Source organism: Aphelocoma coerulescens, chromosome 4 (genome assembly GCF_041296385.1).
Source record: "Aphelocoma coerulescens isolate FSJ_1873_10779 chromosome 4, UR_Acoe_1.0, whole genome shotgun sequence".
In the NCBI taxonomy this organism is placed as follows: Eukaryota; Metazoa; Chordata; class Aves; order Passeriformes; family Corvidae; genus Aphelocoma; species Aphelocoma coerulescens.
Genome location: NC_091017.1, coordinates 31890637 through 31918586, shown reverse-complemented (window position 1 = coordinate 31918586; position 27950 = coordinate 31890637). Strand labels below are relative to the sequence as shown.

The 27950-nt window shown below is 42.3% G+C and overlaps 1 long non-coding RNA gene across 1 annotated transcript; it reads right to left on the bottom strand.

Annotated features, from left to right (window-relative positions):
• Positions 1-27111, bottom strand: LOC138109654 (uncharacterized). Its single transcript, XR_011150649.1, has 3 exons — positions 26948-27111; positions 2947-3013; positions 1-2184 (listed from the first exon to the last, which is right to left on the bottom strand). It is a non-coding gene; the product is annotated as an uncharacterized lncRNA (long non-coding RNA).
• Positions 27112-27950: the final 839 nt, after the last annotated feature.

Sequence of the window (27950 nt, the reverse complement as noted above, 5' to 3'; positions counted from 1 at the left end):
TGTCTCTCTCTCCTGCAAGCTTTTTTCAGGCTGGCCTGCAACTCACAAAGTCTCTTGCTCCTGGGGTGCCAAGAAGACCTGGAGCAGACTTAGTACAGGGAAGCACAGGCAGGAACAGTGCACCAGGGTGTGCTCAAACATCAGATGGTGTGCCACAAAACCTAAACATGTCAGTTGTCATGTGAAAGATGGCAAGAGGTGGAACATCCAGAAGATAAGTTTGAACTTATAGGATTTGACTGACCTCCAATAAAGGTGTCAGGGCACACAAGGTGGGTATTGGCACTGGGAACCTGCACATGGTTCCTGGCCATCAACAGAAGAACTGTGAAGTGTCAAGTGAAACTTGAGTCTTTCTTCCCAATTCTACACTGGATCCTGCACTTTGCCTCCCTAGGTCTGGAGTCTTCAGAGGTCGTTTTTAAAAGTTTTAAGATATTTAAAACTAAGTTTAAGGTATAATGACCAACTTCACGTCCTCCAAGGATCAGAGAAGAGGACTTGCTTTGAGAGACATCTTTTATTCTTGGGCCACATCTTAAAGGCATTCCTTGCAACCATGAGGCCCAGGAACTTCCTGTTATTAAGAATAAATTAATATTAGAGGCTAATTTCTAAAAAATCTGAATTTTTCACTCTGGCCATATCAGCATGTCAAGCAGGCCATGTTTATCTGAGGGAATAGCTGAATGACATTTCTGACAGAGGACTTTATGCATCTGCCCACACTTGCCAGGCCAGATTCTTGGTTATGAATTTAAGTAGAAACCTGCAAAACTTTATTTCTCATAACAGTATCTGACACCATACAAAGCTAAATTGTTTCTGTATGCATTTGCCTTCTTTCATTGTGACTGTTCAATCTTTATGAAATCACAACAGGAAGAAAAAAACACCATGGAGATGAAAGGAAGAAAGAAACCCATTCCACGGTGTGATAACCCACTTCAATATTCAATATAGAAAAGCAATTGCTGCCCACTCAGTGCAGATGTTCCTTACAGTTCCTAAGCACCCATCAAACGTTAGGTCCCTGGTCATACATACACTTCCTTATAGCTTTGATCTCTAATTTTACCCAGGTGAGTAATTTCAGATACTTATAATGCAACCTATAAACAGGCACCTGTTTTTATTTGAATTAAAACAGCACATACAGATGCCAGGGAGAGACTGGGGCTCACCTCTACTAAGGTGTGTATAAGGCACCTGTACACATACCAAAAAAATGGATTTTCAAGAGCGGTGAGCTACAGGGGTTTGTGCTTTTTTTCTTCAGTTTCCATAGCAAAATGGACTTGATCTCATATGTCACAGACTCAAACACCTTAAACAAGTTCAGAGGACCTCATCTCCAGTGCTACTTGAAATAGTCAAGTAAACTAAAAGGCCAAAAAACCCCTGAAACTCTGCATAGGATTTCCCAAACACCTGGTTCACACACATCCTGCTGTGCCATCTGAACGTGAATCTCTATTACTAATGGCTATTTGAAGACAAGTCCTGATTTTAATTACACTGGATATCACATAACATATCTGGGTGACAGCCACTGTATAGTTTCTGACTGAGCACTCATTTAGTAAGGTAACAAAATAGCTGAGTTTTTGCAAGTGCTCAACAGTAGCACTAACCCCAGAGAAGTCCAAAGAACCAGAAGTGCAGCAGCACTAATATCTGTGTCTAAATGAGATCTGAGCTCCCAAATGGCCAGATGCAGTTAGGATCACCAAATTTATCTAGAATTCTGACTCAGACTATACGAAGCAAACTGAACTCCCTTAAGCAAAACAGATGTATTTCATAGACTTGTGCTTTTTTAATTTTTGCCAAAAGCAGAACTCTCTGCTATTGAAAATACTGTTCAAAGCTGGCTTTTAAGGAATGAGAATCTGGACGAAGGAAACACATTTTAATCAGTTCTCCATATGCAACCTGTCATCAAAAGAGATGGATTAACCAGAACATGCATTTCTTTGACAGCTTAAAGGACTTGGTGGACCCAAGTTCTTTTCCCTTCAATCTTGATGGTCTCCAGAAGAGATGTCTTTTTAATTCTCTCATCCACATTTACAACATGCCTCTCGAACTCTGCTGCAACTCCCATCCACCAGATGAGTTATTGTTGTCCTCCCAATCCAAAATCCATCCACTCCCAATGGTCAAACTGATCATGCCACACACCTAAAAGACACAAATTATTTTATCTGGATTTGGTGGTATCAACATACTATTTTTCTGTCTGATGTCTTAAAGGATATGGCAGAAGGACAGTCATTTTAGGACTGTACCTCTTATCTATACCCCATGTAAGAAATCTTCCCTGCTGCTGGACAGCAAGAAAGTTTCAGAGATAATTAAGCATCTGAGGCCATCCATTATTTTAATGAGTCTGCTGAAGAGCACTGTTCCCTGATAAAAAGCACATGGAAGACAGTAGCCCTCATTATCTTCCAAACAGGAGTAAACTGAAAAAGGAGGGGAAAATCCTTGCACAAAAACCAGAGAGAAGATGTAGACAGCCTCTGATGTCGTGTTTTAATTCCGTGAAGACAGAGGCAATGATAACGTTGTCATTTTCCTGGCAATGACAGATGGTGGAGACTCATCTCACTTCAACGTTAAAAGTGGCATAGTACCTGAAGCTACAGGCTTTGACCATCTCCATCCATTTGCAAAAGTCATCTTCAGTGAAGAGAAAGTTAGAACAGAGCACACATGGGCTCACTGTCAACAGCACAATTAATCGCCCTTAGTAAGGCTGACTCCCTCCTCTTTGCTCCTGCTCTGTATTAAAGACGCATGTCCAGCTTTCCACTCTGAAAGCACTTTTGCAAAGAGCTGAGGGAATTGCTCTGAGTTAGGCCAGCACAAGCAGCAGCTCTTTAGGGAAAAGGGGCCTAAGCCAGAGCCAGGCACAACACAGGGAACAACAGCAACACTTACCATCCCCAGATGCCTAGCAAGGCTCCCACAGAGCTTCTGCCACCCAAAACATAGGACAGGCAAAATTCTGCCAAAAAACAACAAAAGTGCCAGCTGTGGCTGTGTAACTTCAGATCCCCTCTACAGAAAAAGAAAATATAATGTAGGCTGTAAGAAACACATCCTTGGGAAGATATAGAAAGGAGGGAGTCAAAGGAGGAAAAACAAAGATGGGAGCAAATAGCAGCATTAGCAGACTCAAAGAGCAGGAAAGAGCACAGATGGTGACCAGAAGAAAAGCCCTAGAAATCTGTTAAAACACAACATTTAAGCAAGTGGAGTCTGTGTAGACCTCTGAAGTTTTAACACCTCTGGCCTCCCAATACCATCAAACATCTGGCTAGAGGATTAGAGAGATTACTGAGATACACAAAGCTCAATATCAACACATATGGACGCAGTAGAACTACTCTGTTAGCAACCGAAATAAATACAGGCCATCCTCCCCATATGTTCTGTGCTTGTAGAATCCCCCCAACAGCCCTTCTAAGGTGGTCTTAAATGCTTTGGCAGCCAAGAAAGCTCTCTATCAGCCTTGCCTAGTGAGCCTCCAAACATCTTATGCCACATCCTAAACAAGGCAGCTGAAAAGGAGCCCAGGGTAAGGGCTGAAGAAGGGTCTTGTTTGGTTGCAGCTGCAGTGAAAGAAGTTAATAAGCCAGAATTAATAAGCTCAAATGCCTGTTTTGTTTGCAGCAGACCTGCAGTGGGACTCAACCCAAGAGAGTCTTCGAAATGGCTGCCAGTGTGCCCAGGGTAACTGTGCTGGACTGATTCCTGGCTGGAAGGTTTGCTAAGCAAGAGCAGTTCTGAGTGGAATCACAAAAAGAACATGTTACAGAGGTCATGAAAGCACTAAATCCATTATTTCAGTATGTAATAAACATCATCCAAAGCAAAGAGATTATAAAGCGTAAGAAGAGCAGAAAATCCTGACGTGCCAAGTTATTTTCAGCTAATCTGCGTTAATACGGTAAACCAGCACATTAGCACGCAGGATTAAAGTGGAACCCCAAAGTCAGGCAGTTGGAAATGTTTTGTCCTGAGAGCAAAGATGATTGTTTCCAGCATGAGAACAGCAAACACAGCCCAGCCTACTGAGGTAGCATCCTGTGCTCCCATGTCTGAGGCAACAAAGCCATTTAAAATGGCTTGGCTGCTCTTCTGAGCTGTGTGTTGACTAAAGTGGGATAAGCACAGAAAATAATTATATGAGCCATCTAGACAGAGAGGTTTGCAAATAAACTCCTCTTTAGTCTTGGCCTCTCTTATGCATTCCAAAAGCTCTCACGATGTCAGCATGGCTTGCCTCTAGCCATGCCTAGCTCTAGCACATCTCCATTTTGGCAGCCAAAGCAAAGGGAAAAGACAGGGAAGGGACATGATGAAGGTGGATTAGGAATCAGCACAGTGAGGTCCACCCCCATTTCCATTTCTAAGCAACATGAGTCAGGTACTGAAGTGCCAGAGCACTGCAGAGCACCCTCTTCTCAGCTTGCAAGCTATGCACCAAAGTACCCAATGTAGAGCAGCAAGCACTCAACACCCCTCCTGTGCCCAACATTTACCCAACAACACAAGACCTCTGGAAATAGCTTCTAGCAAGGAACAGGCAAGTCAACAGCCAAAAATCCTCTGGACTATTGACTGTAGATCCAACTCTTCCTGCTACAAAGTCCCACCTGAAATCCAGGCTCTGCAAACAAAAAACCGAGTACTGAAATATTTGTTATGCAAACAAGATCTACAAAATATGGCAGGTCTGATGAGAATGTTCTGCCTGCATGAAACCAGAAAAATGCATCCAATTCATTAATGGTTTCACCATTCAAGTGTGCTATTTTGATTTCACTGCTATTGAGCATTCAGAGCACTCAACAACATCAATATCTTCATCCATCTTCCCTAAGTATACAAAGAACTGAACTCACTCCTGCTACAAGGACATGAAAGTAAGCCTATTGCAGACAGTTTTGCCCTCAGACTCTAGAGATTGCAGCCTGAGAAGTTTATGAATCAGCTCTGGGGTTTATAATCACTGTCTGGATTCATCTGTTACCACTTAAGTTTGTACTTTGGGAATGTATAGATCCCCTTCTGCTCTTTTGGACTCACCTGCTTCTATGTAAGCTTACAGTATTTATTTTATATGTTGCCTGGAGGGGACACGCATGATGTCAGATATTATGCTTTTTGTGGGTTATCTGATAGGCATGCAGGAACTTGGGTCAGCAGCCAATAGATTATTTCATGTAGCCTGGTATACAAAGGAAATACCATTTATATAATGCATTATATTAAGCAGATGTTCCTTTTAATTAACTAAGATATACAGCCTGGCTACAACTATTCCACATGTGACAATAAATAACTGGTGAAATGAAGTTGGAGGGGAGTTCTGATAAAGATGAGGACCTCTTCAATGCTCCTGAATCACATCCTATGTAAAATCTAAAAGCCAAGATGTGTGTGAAACTGTAATGCAAAGTCCCCTCTTCACTCCAAAATCACTTGTGGAGATTTCATTCCAGTAAGAAAATGAAGTGCTGTTGATTGGGTTGGTTTGAGTTGTTTTGTTCCTGGGACTGCATCAAACATTTCTTACTCACAGGGAATGCTGAAGATTTTCCAAACAGCTGGGAGGATATTATTATCAGAATATTCCTATGGCAGGAGTACCTGAAACAAATCTGCTCCTTGCTCTCTACTTGTTTAGACCTCTTTGCACAGGACAGACTGGTATAGCAAAAAAAAAAAAAAAAAAAAAAAAGAAAAAAAAAAGAAAAAGAGATCTCCAGCAGATAGAGGCTACAGAGGTTTTCTCCTACATATGGCAAAAAAAAAAAAAAACCAAACCAAAAAAAAACCAAAAAAAACCAAAAAAAACAAACAAACTCAAAACCCCCCAAACAAACAAAACCACCACCACCACCTCAAAAAAAAAAAAAAACAAAAACAAAAAACCCCCAAACAAGCAAAAACTCCAAACAAAAACAAACCCAAACAAACAGTCAAACCAAGAAACCTACAAGGCAGTGGATGACCCCACATGGCACAAGGAACAACACCCTGAGAAAATAAATGGACAGATACAGTAGGCATTCACTGTGTCCTGGCAAAAATCCCATTCTCCAGCAATTAGGTGGGACCTCAGTGTCATGAAGAGTTTTTTATGTTGTTTTTCTTCTCTGCTGAAGTAAATGTGTTTGTCTACAGGGAGATATAAGAAACAGGAACAAGGAGGTCTCTGAATGCATTCAGCCTAATGATTCACCTGTCTATTAGTCACCTAATTTCACAGTTCATAAACTTTAAAGGTTTCAATTATGAATGGGCCCAGTGGTTCTGGGATAAGAAAGTATTCATCCTCATGAAGAACAGGAAAATAGGTTTATGTGATTCTGCTCTCAGCTGGTTTTCATTCTCAAATGCAGTATGTGTTAGAAGAGAGGAAACCCCAAGAAACACCACCAGCCCCAACAGCGTCATCCAAATCAGAAAGACTCCTGCCTTATAATCTTGTTTGCTAAGAGACTCAATGTGCCCATTTTCATACACTCTCATGATTTCTGCAAGTTTTATTTTCTTCTAGATAACAGCCTAGACCTGCAGTGTGAGCACCAGACCCAGTGTATAGGTGGATCTTTATGCCACTGCTCCCATAATTATAGAAGTTTTTCCTTCACTGAAAAATGACTGTGTCTCCTCACTGTTTACACATCTAGTTGCAGGATTTGAGCTGGACATTTACAAGGTATGTTGCAAGAGCAGTGTAACTGGAAAAATAAAATCCTAGCATTATTTGTAGACTATGATCCATGATGTGGATGACATGCCCATGGCAAAAGGCTTTCTGTAACTGCAGAACAAAAAAAAAAAAGTCAGAACAGAAACTCATCAAGTTCACTATTCCTATTTCTCATGAGGATTCCTGCTCTTCTCTAATCAGTAGCTTTATGCAAGCAATGACTTAAATAGGAAGAGTTAAAAGAAATTTTATTCCAAAAATGCTTTTTAAACCCCAGTAACAGTTCACTGCTAATTTCCCTGGGCACAAGAACAAAATTACTTTGAAAACATAAGAATCAGCTGGCAAATGTCAATGACACAGTAATGGATACATTCTGGAATTTGCCCTATAGGCAGAAATTCACTTGCTGTCACCCCTCAAGCAAAAGCCTGAGTAAGCAGGTGGATTAGTAAGGTAAAGGTCAACATCTGTGTTCTGCTTTGGGATAAACAGGGGAAAATATGAATGCCCAGATATCCCCAGACATTTTAGGTATATTCTCACCTTCAGCCTCATATCAGCTGACATAACTAGGGCTATTAAATACCTGCCTTTGGTTTGCATGACCTGCCACCAGTCAAAACACGGCTGGGTGCTGAAAAGCATTGGAGAAACTTTAGCTTATGAAGGAGAAGGAGCAGTCAAAGAGAATCTGCTCTGTAAAAGGTGGAGAAGGGCAAGGGAGTGTTAAAACCTGTGATAGCAAGGGGTAGCCCTGGAAGAGAATAGTTTGGAGGCTGAAGGAAACCAGTTGTGCTGAGAATCACAGAGAATGGAGAGAATAGAATTATTTGTTGAATTGATTGACAATAGCAGAGGCCTGAGGTATTTAAGAAAACCAAGTAGGAAGCAAAAGGCACAGGACCTCCTACATAGCTCAGTTTCCACTACAGTGTTCCCTGTGGACAGGGAACTCATGCCTGGAGCATTTGACAGAACAAACCACTATAACCATAAACTTTCATCCTCAAAAAGTATCTTTCCCACGCTTGAAAGCAGAAGACTAAGAATAACACCCAGTAACAGAAACATCTTAAAAGGCTGCCTGGTGCACTGCTGGTGTTTGGTACTCAGACCTGGGACCTTCAAATGTCTGCTCTTCAGGAAGAGACTGCCTGATTTGGGGTAAATGACAAATGAGTCTTCCCTGGATGAGCCCTGTGTCACCTGATAAGCAAATAGTGGTCCACAGATCTCCAGGCTTTTTGATCCCTATCACTTGAGACATTGCAGTGACATTTTTAGAGATGCACCACCGCTTCTTGGAAAGGCAGGCAAGCTGAGATTTCGTCTTTCTTTGCTAATGAATGATGAATATGCTTTGCTGAGTACTGTTCAGGAAAAGAATAATTGTCATTTAGAAGTTTAGTCAAAATGTAAGTCTTCAAAGTAAGTGTCATGATTTTTAAAAACAGCCAACCATTTAGTATTGAAGACAAGTCTCGTTTTTCTAAAGTAAGCATGTTAGGTTGGACTCAAGGTACTATTTTGATTTTTGAGAAACACTGGAAATCTGATGGAAGATATATTTCCAGTCCACCAATAGCTGCTGAGTTCTGCTCATCTTCATAGATGGGCTAAGTCATTTAGCACTGAGATGGAAAACAAATCTTCTCAGAGTTGAGCCCTCAAAGTTTAAAGAAGAAGCAACATTTCAGTAACGTCGCAAGCGATTTGCTGAAAACACATGCAAAAAGATCAGAACAGATGCCATTGCCAAGAAGAAAATAAACTATTGGAAAAAATGCAAATTGACAAGTGTCATTATTCTTTCCTTGACCAGTCCTTGGTATCTCTCAATTGTCCTACTTTTCTTTTTTTAAAGGATGTTGCCATAGTGATATTACAGAACCTGCAAGACTGTCCCAGCTATTCATCATCAGAGATTAAAATATATTATGAAATGGGTTTTAACATATTATAAATTATACATACTGCAATACCAAATTCTATTATAAAACAGGCTTTAAATAACATATCGTGGAACTAGAGTAGCTGTCCTGAATTCAGGTGGAAGATTGCTTTATATTATAAAGTCTGATTTTTCAGTCTCACTAATGGTCCTGAGAAGAAGTCACCCACTATGAAATTTTATCTACAGGCTTTCATTCGTTCCACTATCCTTCCAGGCAGCTGAGTCTAGAGAGGGACATGAGGATAGATTCTGTGCCACTGCTTGGGCACCCAGTATCATTTGAGCTGCTGCAGCAGAGCCTAAACTTTCATGCGGTGCCAACAGAGACAACAAATGAGCTATGGGAGAACTTTGCTTTTTTGGACAGCAGCTGCAGGCCAGGAGCGGTACTGCAGGGAAACTCTATTAGAACTACAGGCCTATTTTAGACTGAATTGAACCAAAGAAATGTATTTTACTTTACTCCAGGGAAAGTGAGGTTAGAAAGAAAACAACCAGATTTGCTTTTAAAACGAGCCTTGACACAACATTTCTATTCCCTGTGTTTAGGAGGGAAGTGGGGAGGCACAAGGAAAGAAGCCTGAAATTCCCCCATAATTTTCCTTCCATCCCATATAGGAGTATGCTTTTTAACTACAAAGCCAGTTTCAGTTTCTGGGCTGGAGAACCTGACAGGGAAGATCTCTTCAGTTCCAGATCCCATCCAGAAACCACCAATCCTAAAGCACTGGGAGTTCTTGCTATGCACTAAAAGCAGGAGCCCACTGCATCAACTCTGAAGACAGTCGGCGTTGCATCCCAGCTGTCCTGCTCCGTGCTGGGAGTATTAACTCCTCCAAAGGGATTTTATCCCTTCGAGCAACTGGAAGAGCAAAGAGGTGTGGCAGCAAAACCCCCTACCCTAAGTCCCACAGCAGCAGGCTGTGCTTGCCACAACAGCAAAGACTTTGGCTTGCCCAGTGCTGATAAAGGGCTCGCTGGCCGCGGTTTGCACACAATTGGCACAGCGCTGCGACACGCAGGCTGCAGAGCGCCCTGCTGCCTCACAGGCACAGGCTGGGAGCTCTGGGGGAGGCACCTCCCGCTGCCTTTTAGAGCAACATCCAGCTGCCGGCACGGCTGCAGAGCCAACACCTCAGCGCTACCACAGAGCGAGTAATCCAACAAATAACAGTCATTCTCAGCAAGAAATAGTTTCCTTTGTTAAGCACTGACATTGAAGTCCCTAGCCAATTTTATACCCACTTTACATTAATATTTTGAGCTTTAAAACTACTGCATGCCAGAGCTTGTGTTGTTACACTGGCATGATCCCAGAAAACACAAACAAGGACCCAACAGTCTTATCAGTTCAGTGCCAGCTCCAGGGTTTTCATTAGCAGCCAACTTTCCTGGGTGCTCCTCAGTGAACGGGTGATTAGTGGTCAGCCTAACACACATGTAAGTGCTTGGTGCTGGGGGATTTATGCCATTTTTCCACAAGCCATGTCAAATGCAGTTTCCCTGATCTCACTTCAGGGCTGTGGCTTTGAAACCAGCAAGCAATAAGGGCAAGAATGCTAAATGGATCGTGTCAAGCAAGTCACAACCATTATGACTATTGTTATCTGTCGCCTTGAGACATCAGGGGCTGTGTGCTTCACTAGATCCAGGCAGTGACTTCTTTTCCCCAGTAACTTATGTATAGATAGCTCTCATGACTATGGAGCTACACCAAAGCTCTGCATAAATCTCTGTGGCATTTATTGTCTTTCCGAGCACCAGACAGGGGTTTTTTTTCCCTAACTTGCTACTGGAGCAACACATTTCATTAACCCGGCTTTTATTCATGCCAACTCAAAAGGTCAGAACCGGTAGCCTCAAACAGCGTCCTCAATTTAACAATGAGGTTTTCCTGCTGATGAGCATCAGGCACTGCTGAAACCTTAAAAAATAAACATTATACTCATAAGTCCCTTAAGCATGGTAAACTATCCATTTATCTTGCAGCTGCCAAGCACGTAGTCCTCTAATTGCTGTTACACCACTGTAGATCTAAGCTTTACCAACCTTGTCTTTGGATTTAATCACACACCTTGAGCACGTCACACAAGGGCCCAACATTATTTGGACTCATCCTAAGTCTCTTCAGAAATACATGTATTTGATTTGTGTGGTCTGCAGGTTGTTTATGCCTGTATCAGAAACCCATCCTAAATAAACTCTGAGCCTGAGGCTTTTATGCTCTTATACAATCCAAAGGTTCAAACAGACAACGACATCCCATTCAGAAGATCACACAGAGAGCCAGCAGAGTCAATCAATTTGCTTGCTTCCTTGCCCTGCCTCATGAGTTAAGTCTCATGCTTGCTTCCTTAGACTCCATGGCATTGCAGTTCAGCCTTTGTTGCCTGAAGAGGTGTAAATAAAAATATAAACTTTAAAGGAGATCAATCTGCTTCTGGATAGACAAAAATCTAAAAGATTTCTCCCTAAACTGTGTTACAATTTAGCCTATTCACCAGCATTAACAGGGTCCTCAGTCTGCAAGCATTATTTTCAGCATCTTTCATCTTCTCAAAGTAACAAAAATTGTCACAGCTGGTTGGCACACAATTTCAGAAGCAGATTCCTAATTAATACAGGAATTAGCAATTATAGCATCCTCAAATATGAATGCCAATTCAGACGGCCCAAATTTAGGGGCACCTGTGATAAGGATCAGGCTCTCTTAGTGTGCTGACTCAGGAATCCAAAAATAATGAGTTAACATTGAAAACTCAAGCTTATTCTGCCCGTACTTTCCAATGCAGGGATAAATCAATCCATAATTTCTCTGGATCTCTCCAGCCAAACTAAAAATCCCATTTATATTGAATCAGAAGTGATCTGAAGCATGAGGAAAAATAAAGACAAAGATGAATCAGCATTTTTGATCAACAAATTTCTGTGACACAAAAGAAATAAAATGGTAACTTGAACCAACACAGATGAGACAAACCCTCAGCCAGAAGCACCATCTGCCTGGGATGAGCTACTTGACATGTTGGCTTGATCACTATTTCATGCACACTAAATAAATCCACCTGAGTCTGATGATATTTAAGTTAAAGTAAGGACCACTTAAGTTGCAAACCAATTCTAGTCAAGCATGTACCTTTGAAAAATCTGAGATATTTAGCCAGAAGAGTTAAGTGATGAAACCAGAAGTAATTTATGGAGATACATGGCTGACAAGTCTTCCAAAAGAATGTCCTGATCATGCTTGAACACTTTGAGGCATATGTGAATAGAGCCACATTTTTTTCAAAGCAAAGAGAGACATCACAGTGGGGAAAACCCCCAAGGATCATCGACATGTACTGCTTGGCTTACAGACATCATCTCATCTGACTACACAAAGGTGTGGCCTGGGTAGGGTGCTTGTGCTGTCCCAGGCTGTCATGATAGCAGGATGCAACCTCACCACCTTCTGCACATTCAAACTTACAAGTCAGCTGCAGTCATCTCCCTTGCAAGTTATGTGATTACAGATAAACACCAGAAGAGGCAAACCTGCAAAGCTGTGAATTAGCCTATGAGGAAGCCTAATAGCTGTCACAGTCACAACGTACTAGGCTTGCTTTGGGTGGCTTTGCATGTACGGCCAACCACAGCCTCCCCGCTTAGTGTGGCTGGAGAAGGCACCTCAAGAGTCACTGCATGCTCAGAAACACGTGACAGAGTTTGGAGATGAGCATGAGTGACGTCAAATGACAGTGACTGGGTGTGATAGGGTCCCACAAAACTGATAGGTGGGGAGAAAGAACGTGGCTTACACCAAGCTGCCCCACTTCAGACACATGCTTCTGCCCACTGCTCCTTGCTGTACCAAGGATATTTAATGCAGAAGGGCCCTTTCACGTTGCCAGGTGCTCATTTTCAGCTTCTTTCATGCAAGACCTGAGCCCAAAACGGTTGCACAGAGACTGGCACTGCATAATGTGAAAAGAAAACCTGGTAATTACTATGAGAAACTTTTACTCTCACCTTAAGGCTGTCTCATCTTGCCAAGGAGAGATGAAATGACAGACAGGTAGAACACAGAGCTTCTCTCTGATTTTACTCTTTTTTTAATGAAAATTCCCATTATGTATTTGGGTCCAAGAAAGGGGAGGAAAATAGACTTCCTTTTTTCCTTAGCCATGATTCTAGAAAGGGTTGAATAATTTTAATCTATAACTTTTCCAAAGGATCAGCTTCAGGCAGAGAGCAAAGTCTGAAAATCACAGGACCACAGGAAGCCAGCTCTCAGTTTGAAGTCTCCTGCAATGTCAAATACTAAGATAAATAACATCTCACAGCTCTGCTGAAGTTACTCTAATTATGTACCCTTCCTCATTGAGGTCCACTGCCTGGGTAAAGCACTCTGAAGGTTTCATACCTTTTCTCTATCTCTTCAGGTGCTCCTGGTACCCATCTACTGCCAGTCCTCCATAGCAGCATAGAAGAAATTGCAACACAGATGACCCCCAAGTCCTGCTGAAAGCCTCTGTAGGCACTGCAAAGGCAGAGAGCTCAGGGAAATGAAGCTCAAAACTGTACAAAACAGCACGAGCAGCTACTTTTACATCCTTCAGTTCCAACCTGCCCCTGTGCAAGCAGCAAACGTGTCTCACTTGACTGACCAAACAGAGTATCTGAACTCACCTAACAGCACTGCCAGTGAGAAGGATGTGTATTTGTTGGAGCAGACACAGTCAGTGGTGCAGGGACTGGCTTCATCAAGACCCAGAAGTAAGAGCAGCAAGAGTGAAAACACAACTTGCTCTATGAGGTGTTATTTTGTAACCTCTAAACTGCATTACTAAGGAAATGAGACTGGCATCTCAAAGACTGAAAAATGCCAGAAATTTGTGAGTTGTTAGAATATTTGCTGGATCTTTTTTAAAGGCTGTTTTAGAAATGACAGATGCTGAAATTATAAATATACATTGTATTATTTTTGTCTGGTCAGATTTTGGTAGTGGAAGAGCTACAGCAGTGGCTTCTGTGAAAAGTGGGTAGCAGCTTCCCCCATGTCCAACAGAGCCAATGCCAGACAGCTTCAAGACTGCCCTGCCACTGGCCAAGGCCCATTGGCGGTAATGCTGCTGGGATAATGTGTTCTAGAAGGGGAAGAAACAAACCAGGGAACAGAGATTGCTGCCAGAAGAGAGGAGTGAGGATACGTGAGGAACAGCCCTGCAGACTGTTCCAGGTCAGTGCAGAAGGAAGGGCAGGAGGTGCTCCAGGTGCTGGAGCTGAGGTTCCCCTGCAGCCCATGGGGAAGCCCATGGTGAAGAAGCTGTCTCCCTGCAGCCCATGGAGGTGCACAGGGGAGCAGAGATCCACCTGCCTGTGTGCCACTCACATTGGACAAGTTGGTGGAGGGCTGTCACCCATGAGAAGGATCCCACACTGGAACAGGGGAAGACTCTGAGGAATCCTCCCCTTGAGGAGGAAGGAGCAAGCAGTGACAACATGCAATGAGCTGACCACCGCCCTCATTCCTGTTCCCTTGTGCCGGTGCAGGGAGAAGGTAGAGAAAACCAGGAGTGAAGTTGAGGCCAGGAAGAAGGGAGGGATGGCGGAAAGGTGTTTTAAGGTTTAATTTTTATTTCTCTACATCCTACTTTGATTGATTGGTAATAAATTTAATTATTTTTCCCCATATCGAGCTTGTTTTGCCCATGATGGTAATTGCTGAACGATCTCTCTCTGTGCTTATCTCAACCCAGGAGCCTTTCAACATATCTTCTCTTCCCTGTCCAGCTGACAAGAGGAGCAATAGAGTGGCTCTGTTGGGCACCTGGCATCCAGCCAGGGCCAGACCACCCACACAGGAACGATCTGTACAAGTACATTTGCATCTCAAGAATGTCAAATGAGAATTAACACTTTTAAGCCATCATTTTCTTTCTTAAAAGAAAAGATGAGCTTCAAGTGTTTATATCTAAGTTAGTTTACATCTAAGGCACATATTAATCTTTCCAGCACACACAATAGTATTTGCTAATTACTTACGAACTTTTCACATTCCTATAGAATTTCACTGAAAGCAAAAGTTTTTGTGGGTGAAACGTGCCTGGAATATTAAGTGATTTAGGACAGAATATACAAGATGATCAAGAACATTTTCTTAGTAGATATTTCTATTTTGAAGAAGAGATTCTGAAAAATTCCATACGATTAGTCTGGTTTAATTGGATTTGTTTGGAAAATAGACGGAGGAAAGAAAAATCCTAGTGATGTCTAACATACCCATTCATTTCTCTTTTAATTTAAACATTCAAAATTGCATTGAAATTACAGAATCCGAAAAATGCCACAGAGCTTCAAAGTCAAATCATTCATCTCCTGCTTTTATCAGATCCCCTCACACTGGCAGCATTTCATTGTGTAAAGGGGGAAAAAATGGCAAAACAGAGAAAGAAGTAATCTCGTTAAATTCATATAATTTTTGCTAGGGGGGCTCAGTGGACAGCAGCTGGGCACCACTGCTATCAGCAGTGGGTAAACATCACAAAGGACAGTCATTGCCTCAACATCATTATACTCAGGACAGCTAAGGCATCTAGAAAATTACAGAAAAGGCTGTAAATACATATGCAGAAAAGCCTAGGAGATTTTTCTGGCTCTCAGTTCAGCCCACCAGACATGCTCAGGTCTCCCCAGAGAGAGTGTAGAGCAAAGGAGAAGGCCACTTTCACAGAGTTCAGCTGGTGCTAAAGAAAAGCCAATTCTCTGAGGACTGGCACTTCAGTGATGAAAATGAGCAATTTGAGTTTGTCTTGGAAAAAGAGTAAACAAAATTTTTTACCCATATGGTGACCAAATAGCAGCTGTACAGATTTCCCTGATCTCAGACTAATTTTTGGAGAATGCTGTGTGTTCTCTGGAGGGAGAAAACACGTGGTGATTTCTCTCACTGTTTTTCATCAAAGAACCAAATTACACTTTCAGTCCTAGCTTATGGTGTGAAAATTGAAACCTCAGCCCAGAAGCAGGGCTCACGAAGCACACTCCAAAGCACTTGGCCAGTATGTTACTCCCTACATCAAAACTGTAAAACTGTGTCAGGACTAATGCAGTGGGAACCATCTCCTGATTGTTTTCTAGCAACAAAACAGACAAGAGGCAGCCTTGAAGTGCTTACATTGCAGGCTATCTTCCAACCAGTCCAAAAGGCACACAGCATAAGTTCCTCTCTATGCCATTTCACAACATCACTCCTTAAAAAAAAGTTCAATTTCTTTATTGAGATCACAGGTAATGTAACTATTCAAATATGAGAGGCAAATTACTCCAATCTTTGTTCAAAAACTAAACCTTTTGTTCTGTCATATGTATTCAGTGAACGACAGTCATAGCGGGAGAACGTGGCCTTTACAATGCCCTATGATGTTGCCATCAGGATTATTGCAACAGATGTGGAAGAAACATGGACTGTTGGCTAAGTAACTCCCAAAAGTAAGGATTAAGGCAGTAGAACAAGCTATTTTCCCGACCCTGTTAAGCATTCAAACTCCCAGTGCCCTATTGTTTATAGCAAAGAGAATTACAAGAAGAAAAGTTACAAAAAACATGAATCTGTCCCGGTGACTGATTGTCAGCGAGCTGGTGAAGGATAGCACTGAAAATGGATCTATGAAGAGATCACAAAACTAATTCCTTTTGTGATATAATCCTGGCTCTAAGATACAGTAGAAATGCTAATACATTAATCTGTGTCTCTAATGTCACTGTTCTAATTCAATACACAACTGGGGAGATAAATCTCTGAATACATCCTGCATAAATACCATGCATTGTTATGATTTTCTTAATAAACCGTGGAAAATTAACATAGGCATTGATAGCAGCTTCATGTCCTAACTCAAATGCAATTTATTGTTTTGTGGGATGTAATCTATATAGAGATACAGACAAGTTATTATATTACACTAATTTCTGTAGACAGCCTTGAGACAGTTGACAAACTAGAAATGTAATGTGCTGCCTGATCCCATCCTTTCCCAATGCAGCTTTTCAACATGAAATATAGCAGGGCTGACACTGCACCAGCAAAGGACATTTTTAGCTGAAGAAGCAGGGTGGAAGATGGCAATTTGCCTTTGAGTTGCAGCGGCTGCAGTGGTGAGTTTAGGGGGCAGGGGACAAGTGCGAAGATGCAAGCTGCTCCCTGCCTCCCGGGGAAATACTGCTCAGGCCGTGACAACAGGGAGAGGAAAAGTGGCAGGACAGATCATGGTTCTATTTCATGCACTTACAGCAGCTCTTTTCTCCACTCAATCCCCTCATATAGCAGGAAATCACTGCTCCTCCTAATTTTACATGTGAAAAGTAGAGGAATGTTTTTTGCTGATTCCAAAACATAATGCCAAGAAATCTGCTGAGCTCCCAGGCAGGTCTGTCCCATGGTTGGGTACTCCAAAATACCGGGACTCTGATACAAGAAAACATACCTTGCAGCAGAGGACACTGAAAGTAACAGCCTGGGATTCGGGCCAGCTCATTAACACCCTGCAGCACCATTTTATTTAATCCCACAGTCCTCCCAGTTTGACAGTGCCAAAGAATGAAACAGGAGACATTCTGGTATTACCATTCCATGGTGCCTTGAACACTGCAAGTAGAACCCACCTCACCTGCCAAAAAATTACAGTAGATCTGGACAAGGTATAAAGAAGGGAAGCAAAAAGAGTTAAGGGAATGAAATTGCTTTTATATAGAGAGGAACTTAAAAAGAATAGGACTCCAGCATGGAAAATATAATATAGTAAAAGCCTGTAACAGTCACAAACAGCATGGCAAAGAGTGTAGGGAATGACTGCTCATAATTTTCTGATGCAAAAACTCAAGGTTATCAAATGAAATAAAAAAAAAACCCATTAAGCTCAAGAGCAAACCAAAAGAGGCACTTTTTTCACAAGATGTATGGTTGAGCTGTGCAGCTGAGCCATGGGATACTATAAATGCCAAAACCTTTCTGGGAATTTGAGAAATTAATGAATAGAAAAATCCTTCTTAAGTTTGGAAGGACAGCAATGCTAGCTGTGTCTTAGGAAATCCCTCAGCTACAGACCAGCAGAAGGTGAGATGCTTCATGCCCCGCCCAAACACCCTGACTGCACCAGTCGGACCCAGACAGCCACTGTGCTCTGGCAAGGGGTGCTTCTCTGGCACCATGCTGAGCAATATTTGACTCCCTGCACATGCCTGAGCCTCAGCTCACATGGAAAATGGACAGCTTGCCTACGGAGCTGTGAAAAGTCACCATCTTGCTATGTGTGATCCATTTCCATGTGGAACAACAAAGCTCAGCTCAAGGGCAGTGCTGAGACGTCAGCACGTGTTGTGCAGTGTTAATCACAGCACAGAGGATGCCCCCATCCCCCCAAAAGAGAAATGACAGACCTCCAGCCCTAAGTCAAGGAAGGTTCACCTAACATTAATAGCACCTTATGCACATTCACCAATAGGGGCTCAGGAGTACAGTGATAGAAGTGGGGAACATATTTTGGGAAGAAGCAGCCTTTGCCCTCTAAGCAGAAGGCAATTGCACTCATGCTGCTCATTTGCCTCCCTTCTTTGAGGCTGAGCTCATGTCCCCAGAAAGGGATGTCAGGACAAGCTATGACAAGGACAGTCACCCGCAGCACCTTTTTGCCCTGGTCCCCCCTGACTAATCCAAAGAACAAAGCACCTCACTGCAGTGCAGCTCCAGACAAGGGGGAAGGCTCAGAGCAGAGCCTGGATTTGTGTAAATCTCATGTTTACACAGTTGCATCCATTGCACCCTTTCTGCCTTCAAGTTCCCAGTCTCAGGAGCTGCAGCACTAGAGGGAATTGTCATTAAGTGTAAGGCTCAAGGCCACTGTAATGTTTCCTTTCAGGACAGCAGTGCTTTCAACATATTTTCCCCCTGCACAGATATGTAGCTCTTTCAACTGCAATAATTGTTCCTTTTACAAAAGAAAAGTTGGCACATGAACCTGTTCTCTTTGGAGTATACTGAGATCATCCTGGAGAGTGCACATCTGCTATCTGATAAGGCACACTCTGTCTAATACAGCAATGAATTTATGGGGAAAACCCCGTAGCATTCCTAGAAATGTCACTAGGTAGTACTGGAAATAGATCAGGGGTATCAGCATCTCTCAAGATGTGCTCTGTGTAGTGCACCCAAAAGAAATGAGGAGGAGGTGGGGGCAAGATGAGTGGTACTGATGAACTGCCACTCTTCCAGGATACTGGAGCATGGTACATTGCCCAAGTTATTAATTATTTCAGAGCCAGGACACTATAAGACAAACTAGATGTACAGTTTTGTGTCTATATGTTTGGTTTTCTGTATATACCAGTGAGCTTAACTTGAAAAAGCTCAGAGGAATATACTGTGTAACAGAGACATCAGCCTTCAGCTGTCCACAGTGAGTGCAGCAAGTAGCCCCTCAAATATGATGCTGCTGCTCTGCTGCAACCTTAGGACTGCTCTTCTCCAGGATGGAGAGATTCAAATCCAAAAGGTTCTCTGCTGAGCACCATAGAGGTCCTCACGCTCTGGGACAGTGGCAGTGCAGTTGCAGACTGTATTTGCTTTTACCAGGTATTGTGAGGAAATGCAGAAAGGATCCCTCTACTACAGCAAACCTGCTGCATTTGGGTAGTGCAGGTCTGGCTTTGTGGAGCCAAACTCTAGCAACAGCTGCCTGTGAAGCACAGCAGCAAGTCCAGACTTCCTCCCTTCCCTGCACAGAGGTGCAGCTGCCAAAGAATTAATCTGCACTTGTTATTGCTTTTTTTGACCAAATTCTGTGCAACCATACTGCACAGAATTTAAGTCAGCAGGGCAGGCCTGATCGCTGCCAATACTATGGCAGGTTTGATTTATTCTCAACTATAACACACACACTCTGACTGTGGTTTCTGGCAGCTTGCTTTATTTCCAGATCAACAAGAAATCATTGTGGAGAAGCAGACTTGGGGAATAGATGTCATTTGCCCTTAGGGATGGGAAGCCTGGATTATTCAGATTATTCACACGCAGACAACTCTCTCTGAGTTGTGTTAGGAGTGCAATGGATGAGTTTTAGAAAAACTTCCAAAACTAATGCAGAAGCTGAGCCTATTGCAAGGGTTCACTCAGATGGACCTGCCCCTCCCTGAGGATGGCTCAGACAGCACCACACACCTCAAAGAGTCCTACCTGGCTATACAAATGCAACCAAATAATGAAATTTAACTTAAATAATGAAAAGAAGCATTATCTTTTGTTTCTCCTGTGCTTCATCTAGATAATTTCTGAAGGCATTATAGAAACCTGCAGCTTAAAAGTTGCTTTCAAGGGCCAAAGAGTGCACAGTTCAGTGGAGTTTGTGAAGGTGACTGCAAAACAGTTAAGGGCTATCCAAAATTGACATTCAAGACTTCTCAAGTGGACTGATTTAATAAGAACTGTGTAATTCAAAGGACTTGGATTTTCCATCGCCTTAAAAGCTCCAAATTTTAAGAGAGAAAAAGATATAGTAGCAGACATGTAGACAAAAGTAAATCTGTATTTCTGCATTGTGGAATGCTCCTGTAATTTCAGTGCTCTATTTGTATTCAGAAGAAAGCATTGAGTGTTGAAGCTTGGAATATAATATGAGCAAAAAGTCTGCAATGTTTCATTTGGAGTTGAAATATTTAATCCAACTTCCAAGTGCTTATTTGCCAGCAAGAAAAAAATAAAGAATACAGGCAAGAAAAAATGTCTAAATAGAAAAGCATCTCCTAAACTAAACAGCACTTCTAAAAAAACTAGGATTTAACTTGCTAGAAATCTGTTAAAGAGAATGATTTTTCTTTGGACAAATATGTGGAAAAATAAGCTTCTCAGATAGCTTCTTTGAGAATCAATTTTAGATAAACATTATGAAACCACAAGTGGCATGATAAACATGCATGCCATGTTTCTTCACCCAGCTGCATCTAGGAAACCAAGCAATAAATACTATTTATTTATATTAATAGTATGCTTAGTGAAAGTATTACAATATTTCCTAAGCTTAAAATCATCCATGAATGTATTTTATCATGAGGCTCAGCATTCTTATAGTAATTTACAACTTTAAAAGGGTAAACTCTATTGCTCTCTGTCAAACCAACAACTGGGTAAGTGCAGAACGTTACCATATGAAGCATGATGAAATTTATTGCTGCAGTCATTAGTACATATTGATCTTGTTTATAACAACCCAGGGGGAATACTAAACTGATTATGCCTGTGCTGGGCTCTCTCTCGCTCTCTGACAGGACACAGGCATGGCAATGCCAGCTTGCAAACCACCAGTGCTGCTCCCGTTCCTCTGAGGACGAGGTTTTGTGAGAGATCAGCATCGCTCCTTTGGTCAGCACGCCCCGCTTTGCTCCATTTTGTGGCTACTCCACATCCAGCTTCATTTCGAAGAATTTGCAGCTCTCAGACAACCTAGGCTGCATAAACACTGGCTCGTTATTAGTCAGCACATGATTAAATTGTATCAACTCCTTGTTAAGTCTGATTTTCACATTTTGGGTAATTTCACTGTGTTAAAAGCCCGATGCTCAGCCTTGAATCAAAGGTACTAACAGAACAACTCATTAAGGACTTCTGTTACAGTTATTTAATTATTTCTGCAAAATACAAGTAAAAATACTTTTCCTCAGGAAAATATGAAGCAAAATGTGTTTTCTTAGTTTAGTTTTTGTGGTAAAGCAGCATTTTGGATGAATGGTGGTTTAATTTTTAACTCATCAAAAATGTGACATGTCATACTTAAGATGCCATGAAGATTTTTTGCCTTTTCTTTTATACCCCTGTTATACCCTTTTACAACTTCTGTATTCTTAGTGCTTTTTGCCTACATTCTTGGACTTGTTTGTCAAGCTAAGAGACTAAACATTTTAGAAGCTTCGTAGGTAGGGGTTAGTGTGCCCCAGACCCCAAGGTCCTCTCCAGAACACATCCTGTAAACCAAGATAGAACCATCCAGGGGAAGGCTCCTTGGGGAGGGGGGGGCTCACTTGAGCCTCTCACTGGGGAATCTTTGATAGATATGCTAATTAGTAAAACCTATAATGTTATACCAGATCTTTGGGAGCAGACTCGGCAGGGTGTATCTCGGTGCATATGACCTGGACGTGTGCACCTAAGGATCCTTAAAATAAATACCAAGGTAAAATCCCTTTTCCCCTTCTAACTGTGTTTCTCTTGATTTTAAGACCAGAAAAAGGCATCACTTATATAGAAAAATTAAGTACAAAATTTGATTTAAACAATCAGAAAGTTGCATTTCAACATTTAATTGAAAAGCATTCAATTATTTTCAATCTGCAATTAGGACAAAAGATATGCTGAAATAGAGTTTCCTATATTCACAGGATTTTAAACATTGGTGGTAGCTCAGAAATTTCCCCTAATTAACAAGAAAAGACTGATAGAAATGAATTAACTGTTTCTTCCTGCCATTTTAACTTAAAATATATTTCTTTAATTGAACAGAAAAGCAGTTTCAGTATCAATCACAAGTCCAGGGAATGGAGGATTATGGCAAGAAAAACAAAAACTGATTTAGCAAGAAATGGGAAAATTACCATGCTAGAGACTGCAGGGCCAGGTTAGAAATCACCACCTTCCAGCCAAACTTTGCAGCTAGGAGGCTACAGATGTGCTTCTCAAGCTTTGGAGTCTCAATGAAAGTACCTCAAGGTGTGCATTTTGCTTTTTCATCCCATTGATGCCAGAAGAACAAAGTAACACAGCCCAACCCACAGAAGCACCACGCTGCTAGTGGGGTAAAGAATGGAGTAAGCACAGGAGAGCTATTGGCTCCAGCTGGCAAAGCAAAAGTCACTAGCAATGCCAAACACCACAGGCCCAAAGAGAAAAAAGTACCTCCAGAAAGTAAACCTTTTGCATTTAAAGTAGTCCCATTCTCCCAGATAAAATAACACTTGTGCTTGGTTCCTTCCCTCCACCTGGCCTGCCCCATGTGAGTTTCCCCATCAGACTTACGTTGCAATTCCCTCCTTTCACACTGAGAAAACACAGCTTATGAAAGTGGCCAACAGTTGCTTGCAATGGATATTCCATGGTGGGTGGCCTTCATGGGAAAAACCACCTATGCCTCAAACCCCTCAAGATACTTGCCTTACTCTGCTTCAAGCACTCCTTTTATTGTCCTAAGTCAAAGAACAAGTTATTAGTGTTCATTTGTTCAATCTGTCATATATCCCCATGCTGTGGATACTGCAAGAGTTCATTAGAGGCCTCTAGCACAAGAGAGCACAGAAATAAAAAAAAAAAAAAAAAAATCACAGCAACTGCAGAATCACTTTTTATCGACTGCCTCTTCCCACTGCTCCTGTACACACAGAATTGGTACTCACAGCACTCCTCTTGCAGCAGGCATAAGGAGACAAGTCACACCAGCAGCCCAGAACGCGGCCTTTGGGCAGCTTCCCTCTCATGTCCTCACAACTTTCTTATCTCACCACACAGAACTATTTCTTACCCATTTCCATCAGGGTCACAGGAACTTCAACTTACAAGGCAGAAAATCAGCTTACACAATCTTAGAAAGCTGAAAAAGCCCCCCCCCCCCCCCCCCCCCCCACTGGCAGACAGTGGCTTCAATTCTGCTCTATTTTGTTCCTTTGGTTTTGGGGTTTCTTTTCCCCACAAAAAGCACAAGCTGCAGCACAAGCAAGGACTAGATCCAACAGCTGCTAACAGGAATGGTGCAACAACCACAATACAATGTCTCTGCAGGGATCTAACCTGGCACCCACATACAAGTAATTATGTCCCTTTGAACATGCCCTCCAGTGAGGATCAGACAGCACAGCAGTGAACTTTCTCCCCCTCATTTTTCACCATAGTTGAGTATTTTCCTGTACACTCACAGGGAACATCATACAGCAAGGAAGCACAGCATTCAGAGTTGCAGGTATGAGAGGGTAGGCACCTGCTGGTGGAGCAAGCAATCATTTGAAGACCTGCTTTTAAAGTCATTCTAATCTGTGTCCCCTGCTTCACACACAACTTTGTTTGTCAGGGGTGCTCAGGACAGGCTATTTACACTGCAATGCTTTAGATGAAGGAACACACCTTCCCACAGAGCCTACTTTCCCAGAGATTAACCAGCACCCTCAAGGGAATAACAAACATAGCACCACTGGGAAGTTATCTGACTCAATATATTTGTGACAGCATCTATATGGCTGCATCATGCCTCTCTGCTTGGAAAGTAACCACCTAAAATCACGTTATTCATCACTCAGGTGATTTTAATTTTCCATCCATCTTCCCAGATGTATTTCCATTTGTTTGTGTGTTTTGTTGTTGCTTGGGGGATTTTTTGCTGTTGCTGTTTTGTTTTCCCTCATTTGCTGTCATTCTTCCCTTACATGCAGCAGCCAACTGCTGGACATTCAAAATCCCTTATGAAGTCACTAAGTAATGTCACCACTTACTGTTTTCCACCTGCAGTCCCATCATCACTAATTACAGCTTCCATAAATTAGTTCATTGGTGACATCTAAATGAAGCCATTTACAAATTGCAGCAAAGCCGAGCAGCCCAGCTCCCTGGTACCGGTAATGACTGCACACAGACTTCATCAGGCAGCACAGGAGGGATGATGTGCTGCATGTGCTGTTCTTACTGTCCAGCCATGACAGCACAGATTTAATTTTATCTCATGCATATAGGATTTGCCTGTGCTGCTCAAAGCAGAGAACGTGTACTTAGACTGCCAGTGCTCCCTGCACTCACAAACCAAGGGAAGAGGGGAAAAGCACCCTGGACTTGGAGAGCTTCAGTTTCTTGAAAAAGCATTTACCCCCTCTGTTCATAAGCACAGAAACTGGGGGTTTACCAGCCTTGCTTACACACAATGCTCCCCATTACAGAATAAAAATGCCTCGAAGGATAAAAGCACAACTCGGGATAAAAACTATCACCCTGTGACTAGAAAGAACAGCAGGCAGAGAAAAACTATTTGTAGCCTCCCTACTAGTTTGCCACAGTACTGGATGTTTTTGGAGGCCTTAATCACTGCAGACTTATTTAAGCAGCCATCAAGATGCAAGAAGATGTTCAAGTTGCCAATCAAATTGTATCCAGACACATTTCAAAGTACTTCCTTCTGTAAGCCACTCAATGAAGTCACTGTATTCCCCAGCATTCCTCACACGGCACATACAAGAGAGGCACCCACCCTGCACCGTTTTGGGGCAAACATGCTCAGGTCACTCAACCCACCTTACTTCTAAGCAGCAACAGCCAGTGACAGCTGCACAGCTTGGGGAACAGAACTACCTGGTATCACTAAGGCCAGTTAATGCTCAGCAGAAATTTGGGGAAGCTTTGCCCAAGCCACCTGATGCTCTGTCTAGACTCTGCTGCAGAAGTGCAAACTTGCATTGCTGCTGGTGCGGCATCTGGGATCAGGAAGTCCTTGCATTCTGGTTGCAGAAGCCTCCAGTATCATATTTCCAGCTAGCAATTCATGTGAAATGAAACCATGCCTTACACTGCAGGACTGGCAAGCTCATAACAATCCACTGCAGTTTTTTCCCCTGAAAGCCACTGTTAATTTGATAAGCATTTGCTGCTTTAAACTCACCCTCCACAACCCACAAAACAGAATAATCAGTAGGTAGTCCTTCTGGAAACACACACCACAGACCTTCAGTGACAGTCTGGTATAAAGAACAAGAAAAGAAAAATTTACAGAAACACTAGCTTTGCCATGGATGCTGTTCTAAGAATTTGAAGTAAGGTGCTTTTTGAAAACAACCCTTCCAAGTGCATTGATTGTTTCTTGCTTGCAGAAAATCCCAGGTTAGGACTCCCATTGATTTATGTCACTTTTAAAAGCCTAGTTCTCTTGAGTTATTCCACTATATTTCAAGCCAAGCAATTAATTCTTGTTTTTTAAAAAAAAAACTTTCTAGTGCAAGAAAACTTTTTGGTACAACACATAGCATTATAGAAATGAGTCTCCCAGAAAGATGCTAAGCATTCATATGCCAACAGATTTCACAGATTGAACTGCTCTGATATTAGCAGCCTTTGTAGCACATGTGTGCGTAAGCACAACACGTCGGGAACATTTTGTCACTTCAGCGGTGTTTGGATGTCTAGCAAAAAAGACTTGCTGGCAGTCAGCTTGAAAGCACATCCTATTCACCTGTCCTATAAGCACTTTGGGTGCAGAGGTAGCCCAGATAAGAGGGAGTTGTTTGAGCACATAAATACAGGAACACCATTCTTTCCCATTCAGTTACAATTTCATAGAAAAGAAGAATTAAAGACAATATGTTTTAGCAGCTGAAATACTGATACTTGCATGTGCTGTTAGCCTGGAGGAAACCTGCAGCTCTCTGCAATAGTTTGGCTGCCATTCTCCCCACCACCATCTGCAAAACTTTTCCCTACTAAACATCCCAGTCTGTATTTTTATTTAAATGCTATGAGGAGCTTTTTCCACCTCTCCAAATCTGTGCTTAAATCACCAACAGCAGCACAAAGTACAAGTACCCTCACCTTGTTCAAAAGCACTCCTTAACTTTTTTTGCCAGGCACATCCTTCACAAGAGGTCAGGTATGAGGACTTGGCCATAAAAGACAGCAGCATACTTAGTCAGAGTGTGGCCCAGATCAGACTGACACAAAGAAAACAATGTTTTTCTGATGAGGTTTCAGTCCTGCCATGCCATATGCTGCAGGTTTCCTCTGCAGGCTGGAGCTTTTTTGTGTACTCACTTTGGGGTAAATCCAAAAGCTACAGAAGTACATGGAAGTTGCCAAAAAAGAGGAGGAGCCTACCCACCTAGCCCTCCTGGATAAAGGTGGAACTCAGGACACAGGGAGGTGTACAGCTCCACACCTGCCCTGCACAAGGATGTGGGTATAGGAGAAAATAACTCTACAAAACATCTGCAGTCTCCTCACATCCACCCCAGCTAAGCGCTTCCCCGTATCTGACACACCACGGGGCAGCTCCCACAGCACTACAGCACAGCTCTAGAGTTATTTGCAGAGCCACCCTCAGATTGTAAGCTTGCCCCATTGTAAGCTGAAGCAAGGGCAAGACAGGCTGCTGTGGCAGCTGCTGCTGCCCCATTTCACATCAAACACAGCTTTTCCCACTAACATACAGTAATAAAGGTCTAATTCCTTTCCTGACACAGCCAGCAACTGGTAGACACCCACAAGAAACACATACCTGCTTCAATTCAAAGTGGAACGTCCAGGTTATTCCTTTACAGCTAAAGCACCGATCCAATATCCTTTTCTTCCAGCTCCTCACAGCCATTCCTCCAGCTCCCACCTTCTCCCTGTGTGAACAAGGCCTGCATCTCACAGATGCAACTCACTAAACCTAACTATCCCAACACCTCAACACCTTTGTCACTGATGGATGTGATTTTATAGCCTTTACAAACATCAGTGCACCTGGGAACCCAAAGCTCACCAAGGCCTAACACTTCTAAACCAGCCCCTAAGTTTAAAATCGTAAAGCTTACGATTTGACTCATTTTTGACTGACTATGGTAGGATTTGAGACAAGTGCCAAAAATCTCAGACCTAGCAATGCTTCTTCAGACCATGATTTTCATGTTTCCCTGCTAAATAGCTAAAACTTCTAGTATTTTCTCGGGGGGGGTGGGGGGGGGGGTACTTAAAAAAAAACCCCTAAACAATGAAAAAAACAAACCAAATCCAACAAACAAAAATAAAAACAACCCCAAACAAATAAAACAACCCTACCCTGGCCGAATATCATCTGATTAAGACATCTCAAGGATTCTCTAAAATTTGCCTTTTAGGTTCATATTTTCAAAGTTTCCCTTTGCAGCTACAGTATCTAGAAACATGTCTTCTGTTTATTTGCTTATTTTGAGTGCTTCATTCCTCTGCAGGGAGCCCTGCAGTCGTAGGACTCCAACAGTCTTTCAGAAATCAGCAAGCACCCATGACAGTGTGAGAATGGGAACTGACAGCACTGCAGACCCGTCACAGCAATAACAGGTTTCTCCTCTGTGATTCTAATAAAATTCATGAAGCTACACAAGAGATTAATTTTATTGCTGTATTTTAATTTGCTCATTAAAAATAAGCCTGGACATTTGGTTGTATGTAGACATAGGGGATGGCTATGTCTCTGGGATGGGGTTGCTGCTCTTTCCATCAATGCTGCATGACCAGTGAGACCTACTGAGCACAGG